We start from the raw sequence: 12077 nt of genomic DNA on the forward strand, positions 1-12077 counted from the left end.
GGTGGGTCGGGGGCTGGTTGGTTGAGGTTGGTTAGTTTTTCCTTTTTTGTTTCTTTTTTGCAAAGTTTTATCAATCGCTTGTCTGGACCAGTGTATTTGTTTTATTTATTTCCCTCGGCTCGGCATTGTTGGTTTGGGGGCTTCCCACCAGGAGGGGAGGGGGGCGAGGGAGTGGGAGCCGAATATGGAGAGAGAGGGAGGGTAGGGAGAACTGCAAGTGGATCGTCTGGCTTCGAGACAGAAATAGGAAACAAAAACAAAAAAATTTTTTTTTTTTCTCGGAAGATCTCACTTGCTTTCACTCTCTCCCTCCCTCTTCGGTTCACTCTTCCAGAAAAAGATTCTTACGGGTTTTTTAATTTGGGAAGGCTCTGTTGCCCAGAAGTGGGTGACTAGTACAAATGCATGCCAAAGATTATATTTCTTGGCCGATGTCGACAGTTGTAATTGCTTTCATCATTTCCATTCCCTGTGGCTAATCAGACTGTTTTGTTGTTGTTGTTGTTTTCGTTTTGTTTTGTTGTTTTTTTGATTTTTTTTTTGCCACAGTCATTTAATAAAATGAAAACCAGAATAAAAAAGCAGCCAAGGCTCTTTAGCAATGAAGGTTTTTAAAGGAAAAGAGCAGAGGAAACTTTTTTCACCAATAGAAGACAGTATAGAAAGTCATTTTGAGTGAGAAAGCTAGGGAGAAATAGGCTGCTACACTGTGCAAGGTGATTTCAGACCAACTAGGTTCAGAACTTCATGTAGTTTAACCTAGTGTCATCCATTTCCTACAGAACAAATTTATGAGAAGGGTTTGATGGCTTGGAGGCAAATCTCACCTCTGTCACTTAAAATATGTGTGATTTGGGGGTATCTTTCTGGTGCCTCAGCTTTCTTATCTGTATGATATTGGATTGTATTACTAAAGGCAGCAATTTCAGGATCCATTTTACTGCTTCTTGTATAATTTAATTTCTTCCAGTTTGGGGTAATTATAAGCATTACTGCTACAAATAATTCTTTTACACATATGTTGGTGCTTAGTTGTAAGCCATTCTCTAGGATGTATACTCAACAATGGAAGTTCTGGATTATGGGGCATACACTTTTCTAATATTACTCTATAATGCTGTATTATTTTTCAATAGTTGTATCAATTTACATTCATTCCCACCACAGTGTATGAGTTCCTGTTGTTCCACATGTTTGCAACACAAGTATAATCACACTTTAATTTCTGCTGATCTAGTGACTATTTATTGGTATTTATTGCGGTTTTAATTTCCCTGATTACTTATAAGTTTGAGCACTGCATATGTAAAGGTAATCAAACTTATTTGGATTTCTTTTGTGAAGTACCTCTTCAATTTTATCTTTTTGTCAGTCGCATTGTGTGCTTTTTTTGTTTGTTTTTAATTGATGCATTGGGCACTATATTCCAAGACTATTCTCAACTAAATTTATAGCTTGAAATTTTTTGATCACTACAAATCACTGTGTGTTCTGGCTTGTGGTTAAAAATGATAAAAAAGAGTTTCCCTCTCCAAGGCAACTCCAAGGTGCTTTTCCTTACAAACCATACGGCGGAGAGTGTGGTTCAGGTTTACCCTCCCATCAGGGTATAGTTCTGTAGTGTGCCAACTTAAAATGAGGATGATTGGTTTGTGTTCCTGTCTGCATACTTTCAAACTCCCTTGTTTAGCCAATATCTATTGGGCAAAAGTTGCTTCAATCCTGACCCTATACCTGGGTTCCAACCTTGACTAAAATTTTGCCTTCATAATTCCTTACTACCTTGTTAGTTCTTTGATATGTACACACACACACATACACACACACACGTATATCTAATGTGCTCGTTTGGTAGTGTTGTTCCAAAAAGCCTCGTCTGCCATATTTCAGAAAACAGAACTCATTGCTGAGTAAACCTATAAAATCCTGTCCTGTACCTCATGCCTCCAATTCTCTTACAGATAAGTTGACATCTAACAAAGGGAAACCGGGCTCAGAACTAGAGAGATTTTCATTAAAGTGTAGAGTTATTTGAAATACCTGCTAGCCTTTGGCTATAACCATTCCCCAGTGGCCTTCCAGAGTAGTCGTAATGTGAATCTGAATGAGCTCAGGGCCCCACTATCCATAAGCAGCATTTATCCTGCTTGAGTTTAAAGGATTCTTACTTAGAATAAGAAGCTGTATTAGAGATTTCATGTGCAAAACATCAATCCTGTCAACAGGTGCTTAACCTGCTTCCAATCTGCAGGGCACAGAAGAAAACGTATTCTATGGTTCTAATGAGTGTAGAGAAGGGAGGAAAAAGACTTGTTTTAGTATTTGCTCTCTGCTGTGCCACATGCTATTTGTATGTGTATAGCCACTTTAGATATATACATATACATATATCCACTTTGGACATTCCCTTCTGAAAGCTCAAGAAAATTACCTCTTTTCTCTATTTTACAAGGTTCTTTGAGGATAAATTGAAACAATAGTGTGTGATCGAGTTAAATATTTACTATTTGTGTTTCCTCTGTCCTTATAAGTTATCCACTGAACTGAACTGGATTCAGGTCTAGGCCCCCTTTATTGCCTTAAAGGTCTATGCAGACAACTGAAAAATGAGGCTGCAACAAGAGGCAATTTGATCTTTTGCCAAATGTCTTCTGAAATGGAATCCCAGGGAGGTTGGTCAGTCTATCATTGAGGATGTAAGATTTACACACAAAACTTTCACTATTCTCTTTCCTCATTTGGCCCTATATATATTTTATTCTCTATTTCTTTTGTTTATGCAAAGTCCAAAAAGATAGTAAAGAAAGAGAATCAGGATGGGAACTGGAGTATTAGTCTGGAGCTTAAAGTTTTCCATCTCTGACCCGGGATAGCAAAGATTCCTACTACACAGCACACCTCTCTATCTAGGTCCCAGAGGACCAGTCACTGCCTCTCATATAGGACACTTCATCTCGGTAGCTCTGTTTTCATAATTGCAGACACAAACTTTTTTTTAAACATGGAAATGGCAACAATAGTATATATGTGTATATATATAGTACACAAAAACACTAATCAAATATTATTCACAAGGCTAGAAGCTGACTGTTGGTAAGCTGACTTATGAGATATTGTATTTTTTTTCCTGTTCTTTGATTTCATTTTACTAAACTATCCTTCATTTGGGACACATTGTCAGAAGTTTCTGGCATGTGAACTTAAATATAATTTTCCTGATCACTTTTATTTAGGGCTTCCAAAATAACATTCTACTGAAATAAATTCCTAAAAGTAATTTTATTAATACTACTAAGATATCCCACACATACTAAGGGCCAGATATTCTTTACACATGACCTCAAACCCTCAATGCCATCTCAGTTAGATATTTATTTCTGTTTTATAGATGAATAAATTGTTATTTAGAAATAAGAAGTGATTTGCCAAGGTGAGAAGATAGTAATGTAAGGATTTAAACCCGTGTTCATCTGATACCAAAGCCCACATTCTGTAGCACTGTAACACCTCAAAAAATACCACTGAGATTTCGTGGTATTTCATGCTTATTGACATATGCATTGAAAGATGGACTGACGTGGCACCTCCGATACATTCCACTTGCATTATTAAAAAGCCTCTTTGGAAAAGGAATGATACTAATTCTTACATCGACGGTACTACCCAGAAATGATGCAGTACATTATTTGTTGCCAAACATTTGCTGTCACGAGACATAGGCATTATACATTTCTACATTTCATCTTATTTCCTAAGGGATATTACAAAACCATTATTTGCCCCAAGGGTTTTAATTAGAAATGGATATCTCAGCTCTCCATTAGTTACCCTTAGTCAGAGTCACTGAATTTAGTCATTGCTGGTTTTGAAATTTCTCCAGGAATTATTCAAGGCTGATGCTGAAAATTAGTAGTTTTACCTAGTGACAATAAATTAGAAAATGCAAGGCTAGTAACATTTAAATTATTCATGTATTTTTAAAATAGTGAGTAAGTTCCTTGGGGGCTAGGGCCCTGTTTATTCACCTCTATATTCTTAATGCCAAATATGAAGCCTGATACAGAGTGAACTTTCAATAAATATTTGGCAACCTGAGATATTGATACATGATCCCAGAAGGTGTCTTCCAAGGCCATTTCCCCTAAGACCTTATGAACTATTCAGAATGAGTCATTTAAGACATGAACATAAAATTAACTGGACTAGAATAGATGAAATATGAATGCCGGGAAGGGCAATCAAGAAAATTTCCAGAAAAGACATGGAGATAGTTTAACTTTTTAGTACCTAATCTCAGCACTTTTTAATTATAGGGACTAGCAGAAACCCTTTTAAGGGTACTTGTACATGTATTGCTCATTTTATTCATGGTCATTTTATTTATGTTTTAGTGCCATTTTTAACATGGCTGATAGTAACAGGTAAATTTCTATCAATATATTAGTAAGTTTTTGTCATAATGTTTTTGCCATCATGTTTCTGCTTCATAGTATTTGTTATGACATTTTAAACTGTATCTATTTTTCCTTCACAAGTATTAGATAGTAGTGTGATAAAAATATATCTCTAAAAGTTACAGAGATAGAAGCTGTTGTATTTTTATTAAACTATTAGTAGAAGCATGCAATCCTGAAAAGTATATGAATAATTAAACTGGGTTTCTTTATTTTTCCTCAAAGTTGTGTTGACTTTGAGTATATTTAGAAAGTATGAAAAGGACTGTTTATGAAGCAATTTGGTAGCTGGGAAAATGCCATCTGCTTTATGATAGTCATTTAAATGCTGCCATTGTGAGCTCTTTGCTCACCAGCTGATCATGGAGACGTGTCCCTCTACTGAGCTTCTGAACTATATATTATGTGTTCAATACATTATTGCATCATTAGCACATAACCCCACATTGTTCATTATCTCTTTATACAAATTTCTGCTTCCCACCAACACATACAAACACACATGTGTGTACATATAATTATATTATAAACTCTTGTAGGCAGAGTTTGGGATTAACACATTTGTATATCCCACTGTGTTTTGTTTGTTCAGTGTGCTGAAAAAGAGCAGATATTCAATGTGTTTTATATTCATTGTGGCTTGGCACATGGGTTATAATAGTTTAATTATGACCTTTGTTTTCTTTGATCATTGTTAGAACGTCTCCATCCTGGTGGCTAACTGGTTGTTGCTGGGCCCATAAGAGCTTCTTAAAGTGCTAGAGAGAGTGGAATTTGAGCACAGGGTTGAGTGGGATGCAGCAGCTTCTGGGTAAAATATAGGCCTTAATTTCATTTAGTTATATATTTTAGAAAGGATACAGAAACCAAATCTGATAGCTATAAAATTAGATTTACAAAGTGAAAAACATTTGGGCAATTATTTGATTTATTTAATGAGTTAATAAAGGAAAATGTTTAATTCCAGTCCCTGGATGAATTCTTTGGTTTCAGTTATCTGATTTGGCTGACCAAAAAATATAAGTGAATATGTAATTGCAATTTTTGGAATGCACCTATAATATTGTTCGGCAAAAGTGATCTCCAAAAGATCAGATTAGTATCCCAAGAGCGTTTTGACAAACATAAGCTTTATTGTTAAAAAAAGCTATGATTCTATGATATCTTCAAAATTGTCTCCATTTTGAGATGATTTAAGAGCTTGTGCTCCGATCTGACAAAGACTACTCCAGGATTTAACTTTTAGAAATTATATATGGCTATTTTCAATCACACTACACAATTTTGCTTCAACTCCCTCAGAGCTCTCTCTCCCTCTCTCTTTTTTTTTTTTGAGGTAGTTTCACTTATGAAACTGGTTCTTATTACAAAAAACAAGTAAAACCTATTACAGTAATATCGCTTTATTTTGAAGTTTCAGTGGGAAGAAAAGGTAATATTTATTTCTTGTTAATATAGTCTGCATCTGTCTTTAATTTTGATTTAGAGTCTTGCCATAAAACAAGTTATGATGGGGGAGGGAAAAAGGAAGTTCTTGGGTACCTGGTTTTCAGAGTAAGGAAAGCAAAAAGAGTAAGCTCAGTCATTGAAGACAATCTCTGTTTATTGCATGTATCTACCTAAGAAAGGCCTTAGAATAATCCTGTTTTTGAGATAAAAGCAATTTTAGAGAATCTAAGACAGTCTTCTCATTCTACAAATCAGGGAAAGGAGGCTCAAAGCTAAGTGGCTTCATCTAGATTACACAGTTAGTGGCAAACATGAAAACAGAAACTAGGGGGGCGCCTGGGTGGATCAGTTGGTTAAGCATCTGCCTTGGCTTAGGTCATGATCCCAGGGTCCTGGGATGAAACCCCACATCGAGCTGCCTGCTCGGTGGGGATCTGCTTCTCCCTCTCCCTCTGTGCTCTCTCTCTGTCACTCTCAAATAAATAAATAAAATCTTAAAAAAAAAGAAAATAGAAACTAAGCCTTCAATGCCCTATTATCCCTGAGAATTAACCAATAAAAAGATAATGTAAAAATGCAGAATACAGAAATAGTTCACAAATAAGAGTAATTCACCTAGAGTCTGGCATCACAAAGTAAACCCAAGTTACATTATAGATGGTTTTTTCTAAGAACTCTGATACGCCCCTCTTCCAGCTTTTCTCTCTGACCTGGTACCTTTCTAAATTCATTCTTTCCAGCCTCAACTTTTGCTTCTTCTCTTGGACTCTAGGCTAATCTGGAATTAATACCTGTTGTTGGAGAAGGTCTTTGAACACGGGGAGAGTTGTTTTGTCGGACCAAAACTATAGTGGACAAGATCTTTGAACATGAAGAGGGTTGTCTTATAGGCCAAAAACTATAGTGATGTCCTTTTAGCCTATAAACATGTGTAAGTCTCTCATCTGCAATTAAAGTACTTCTTGACCTTCTTTTCCCTCTAATAAATATTACCTGTCCTAAGAGTCAGAACCAAGACTGTCTAAAAATTATTTCATAAAAACCAAATATAATGTATGGACCTTGTTTGGGTCCTAATTTAAATGAACAAACTTGTTCAGATCCTAATTTGAGTTAACTGGGAAAAATGAATATAGACTGGGTAGTAGATGATAATTCAGTAACCATTTTAATTTTATTAGGTAGCATAATGTTATGGTGCTAGGTTTAAAATGTCATTGTAATTAAAGATGTATAAAGAAGTATTTCCAAGGGCAAGACTTCCAGAATGGTAAAATGAGGACTTTGGGGGAGCCTCTCTCACAAAAGCAATAAAAATATTTGCAAAATGGTGAAAATTGACCATTTCAGAATTTTGGAAAGTGAGTGGGGCCTGACTTGTTTTGGAGCTCCATAGGAAGCTCCATCCCCACAGCACTGTATTTAGAGTCGTTTTCTTGAAACACCCTATTCCCAGAGCATTGTGGTTAATTGACATGACTCTGAGTTCAGGTCTTCAGAAGAAGTCCTATTCATAGGGTATTATTGAAACAATAGCAGTAAGTTGGACTCAGTAACACTACAATTTCCTAAGGCTGTGAATTCATTGGAACCAACAAAAACCTGGCTAAAAATTAAGAAGGAATACCTCGGTAATAGGAATAAGACCAATATAGGGGATTTTAAAAAGCTCCAAGATATTCCAGGAGATCTAAAAAGCTGCACACGTGTGTGGCTCTGCACATGCCTAAAAAAGCCCAGAGAGGACCCCAATAATTCAACTCTTGCTGTCCTTGGTGCCCTGCTCAAATAAGAAGTAAAAGCTAAGACTAACATGTAAACTCTCCCAAATCTGAAGATGCAACTTCACCCAAAAATCAAAGAGTGGAACAATAACTGGCTTAAAGCATTAAATGAAATATTGGCTAATCACAAACTATGCTGATCCAGGGGTAATTTCTAAGAAGCCAGGCTTAAAAATAAAAACAAGAATTAAAGGAAAAAGCTACCAGAGAAAATAGCAACTACACGTGGCAAGAAATACAGAATCTACAGAATTAATTTAGGAAAGTCACTAAAGCAAGCAGGAATAAGAAAAAAAACACAACATCAACAACAAGCACTGAGAATAGGGGGATCTGACTCTGAAGGTGTTACAATATATTATTTAAAATGTCCACTTTTCAAGATGCAAAGAAACAAGACAGTATGGCCCATAGACAGGAATAAAAGTAGTCACTCTCTAGTGTCCTGGAGGAGGCTCAGATGTTCAATTGATTAGACCAAGAGTTTAAATCAGCTATGAAAATATGGTTAAAAAAGTAAAGGAGACTATTATTTCAAGAACTAGAGGAAACTATGATAATGTTTTATTGAATAGGTAAAACCTATTAAGAGACAAAAATTCATCTAAAATTAAAAAGTAAAAACAAATAGAAATTCCGGAGTTGAAAAATACAGTAACTGAAATTATAAATTCACTTGATGAGCTTAACAGAGGAATTCAGCAGGCAGAATAAGGATCAATGAACTTGAAGATAGGTCAAAAGAGATTATCCAGTCTGAAGAACAGAAAGAAAAAAAATAAAGAAAAATGAACAGAGTCTGTGGGACACCATCAAATGTATGCATAATTTGAGTCCTTAAAAGAGAAGGGAGAGGGGTAGAGGCTGAAAAAATGTTGAAGAAACAATGGCTGAAATTTTCCTAAATTTGATAACCAAATTTGATGGGAAACATTAATTTTGACCTAAAAAGCTCAAGGAACACCAATTAGGATACATATTGGGAAGGATTACAAGACACTTCAGAGTCAAACAGTTGAAAGACAAGAAGCAAATTATGAATGTAGCATGAGATAAATAACGCGACACATATGGGATGACTCAAAAAAGTTTAATAGCTGACTTCTCATCAGAAACCACAAAGGTCAAAAGGCATTGGGGTGACATACGTAATTCAAAGACAGTCAACAAAGAATTCTATATTCAGTAAAACTATCCTTCAGATATGAAAAAGAGGTGAAGACGTTTGTAGATAAACAAAAACAGAACTTGTTATCAGCATACTTGACCTATAATAAGTACTAAAGGGAATCCTTCAGCTAAAATGAAAGGCTAGATGGTAACTTGAATCTATATGTATTAAAACACTTTTCTCTTAAATGGTTTAAAAGACAACTACATAAACAATAATACAAAACTATTTTGATGTGTCATAACGTAGAAAGATGTAATTTGCATGACAATAATAGCACAGAGGGGGAAGGAAGGAAAGTACACTGGAGCAAAATTTCTACACACTTGAAATTTAATATAAATCGTGATAGTTTTTTAAAAAAGATTTTATTTATTTATTTGAGAGAGAGAGAGAGCTAGAAAGAGAGCACAAGTGGGGGAGTGGGAGAAGCAAGCACCCTGCCAAGCAAGGAGCTGGATGAGGGTCTCTATCCCAGGACCCTGGGATCATGATCTGAGCCCAAAGCAGATGCTTTACTGACTGAGCCACCCAGGCGCCCCATAAATCTTGATTATTTTAAGTTAAGGCACACATTATAGGGAGTGACTGCTAATTTGTATGGGGTTTGGTTTGGGGTGATGAAAATATTCTGGGATTAGATAATGATGATTGCTTGACTTCATGAATATACTAAAACCCACCACATTTTATACTTAAAAGGGGTGAGTTTTATGGTCTATAAAATGTGTCTTAATTTTTAAAAAAGAAGGAAAATAAAAAGATGCATTGTAAGCCCCAGAGCCACCACTAAAAATGTTCCAAAAAACAGTAAAAAAATCAACAAAGGAATTTAAATGGTACAGTAGAAAATATCTCTATCATCTCTAGTTGACAACAAGGTAAAAAATTATTAAGAACTTTCTGTGAGTAGCAGTAGTTGGTCTTTCAAAATTCAGAAAAATAGTCATGGTGGCAGGAAATTGTGTGGAAAAGCAGTGACTTTGAATTTGTTTCCAAATATGTCATTCTTTCTGAAGTGTATGTGAGGGGGTTGGGTCCTTCTTTAAGGAAAAAATTTTAAACCTCTTGTATAATTTTTACTTATTAGTATATTGTTTTCAAGTCAACATATATGCATTTTTTTCCTGCCAGATTTCTTAAGTATGGATAATAACGTCTGTAATGAAGGACTGCTCTAAAGTTTTGATGAACAATGAAAGTAAAAATATTAAATTAGAGAAACTGCTATTGTTTGTGTGACACAGCAAAGCCGACAGGGAAGAGTATATAGGATTTGTGGTTAGATCCATACTTCCCCCCTGTACAACCTGAACTTAGGTTTCCTTATCTGTATAGGTAAATAATAGCACCCAGTTTATGTAATTGTATTAGATTAAGTCATAAGATTTGAGTAACGTGTTTGGCGTATAGCTGGGCCCAAATATATATCATAGTTATCACTATAATTAGTCTTATTTTTGTTATTGTTATTGTTTTATAGCATATAGTAATTTCCTCAAGCCCATGATTCTCATCTAGTAGGCATGAATTTAAAAAATCAATAGGTAGGGGGCACCTGGGTGGCTCAGATGGTTAAGCGTCTGCCTTCGGCTCAGGTCATGATCCCAGGGTCCTGGGATCGAGTCCCGCATCAGGGTTCCTGCTAGGTGGGGAGCCTGCTTCTCCCTCTGTCCCTACCTCTCTCTCTCTCTCTGACTCTCATGAATAAATAAATAAAACATTAAAAAAAAAAACCAATAGGTAAGAAGTAAGGTAAGGTGAGGTTTACCTTTGCCATCTGACTGTTTTTCCTTCCTGTACTTTTATTTTTCCTATTAACTATCACCTTTGTGTACTGTTAAATTGTCTTTTTTTTCCCCAAGTATTCCTAACACGTGTCTGAAAAAAAATGCAGGAAGACATAAGGTAGGGCTACAAGTGTCATGTAATGGCATGCGCCATATCTTTTGAGATTCTTTGTTTATTTCACAGTAAAAACTAGATAGATCTTAATCACATTGTCACAATATTTTACATCAGAATTAAATACAGTCTTAGATTTCCTCACCACATTTTCCCTTTTTCATTTGGCTATTTATATAACTAGTTAGAGTTTCATAAAGTGAAACTTTTGGGAGAATGAGCCACAGTAAAAGTTAATTCAGTAATTTGTCATAGTCTTGCATGCTAAAAAAATTACTTATGAAATGGTGGTCTTCAAAAATTGTTTTTATATTTTTAAATAAAATAAATTTTGGGGAAGTACTCATTTAACTTTCCCACTCTACTTAAACTACAGGACATTTACCTTACTTCATTATAATTAAACCAAGAAAAAGATATATATTATATTATAATATTAAAACCAAGAAAATACTTCCAGAACATTTGTTTTAGTAGAGGTGGAAGCAGAGGGTTTTAATTTTCAGATGCATATCTGTAGCCAGAGGTTTGGTTCAATGCAATACTAAAAATATCTTAAAATTGTATTGAGACTTAAAGTTTACTAAATATTTTCAATTTCAGTCTTTAATATTTACAAATACCTATAAAGTAGATGCTAAGTGAGATAATGTAAGTTAAAATACTTATCATGATGGGTACACAGTAAAAGCTAGTCATTCATAAAGGGGACTCTAATTCTGAGGGATATCTCTTGATTTTCCCAAAGTCACAGTATTAGTATGGCATTATTTAAGAGTCATTTGATCAAAAACATCTAGCTAAAATACAGTATTTTTTTAGTCAGGATTGGAGTTAAGGACATGAAAATACAAAATTCAAATATGTATATGATTAACATTAATATTTAGCTTTAATATAAGTTTTCTATGAAGCAATTTTCTTTTTATTGGTAACTAAGCAAAATATCATGTTTAGTGGAAATAGTTTGCTATCTTTATTTCTTACTCCAGTTGCCCTTTTAGAGAACACAAGGGTTGATTACAATGGTATATATGTCCCACCCACTGGTGAAACTCATGTATATACAGAGACTGTAATCAGGTTTTTGAGGAAATGAAAATTAGACTTCAGTCTCCCCCATCATGAGAAATACTTCAAAGAACATAAGGAATGTACTTTTCATTATTTATCTACACTCTATTTTGGATGTTTTCCATGTGAAATTAAATACATTGAAAGTTAGCTATTAGCTTAATAGCACATATTTAGCTTCCTCCTCTGTACTTGTTCCTAAAATATGAAACCCAGAAAAGTTCTTTCTCCCTATAAATA

General features: G+C 35.0%; 1 protein-coding gene across 1 annotated transcript in view; it reads right to left on the reverse strand.

Moving 5' to 3' along the window:
* The window catches only part of HTR2C (5-hydroxytryptamine receptor 2C), a 139511-nt gene that overhangs the window by 95332 nt on the left and 32102 nt on the right, over nt 1–12077 (reverse strand). The gene's annotated exons all lie outside the window — the stretch shown is intronic.

This window comes from Eumetopias jubatus, unplaced genomic scaffold, assembly GCF_037043125.1.
Source record: "Eumetopias jubatus isolate StellerSeaLion01/CBP00866 unplaced genomic scaffold, mEumJub1_p1.0 scaffold_11, whole genome shotgun sequence".
Classification (NCBI taxonomy): Eukaryota; Metazoa; Chordata; class Mammalia; order Carnivora; family Otariidae; genus Eumetopias; species Eumetopias jubatus.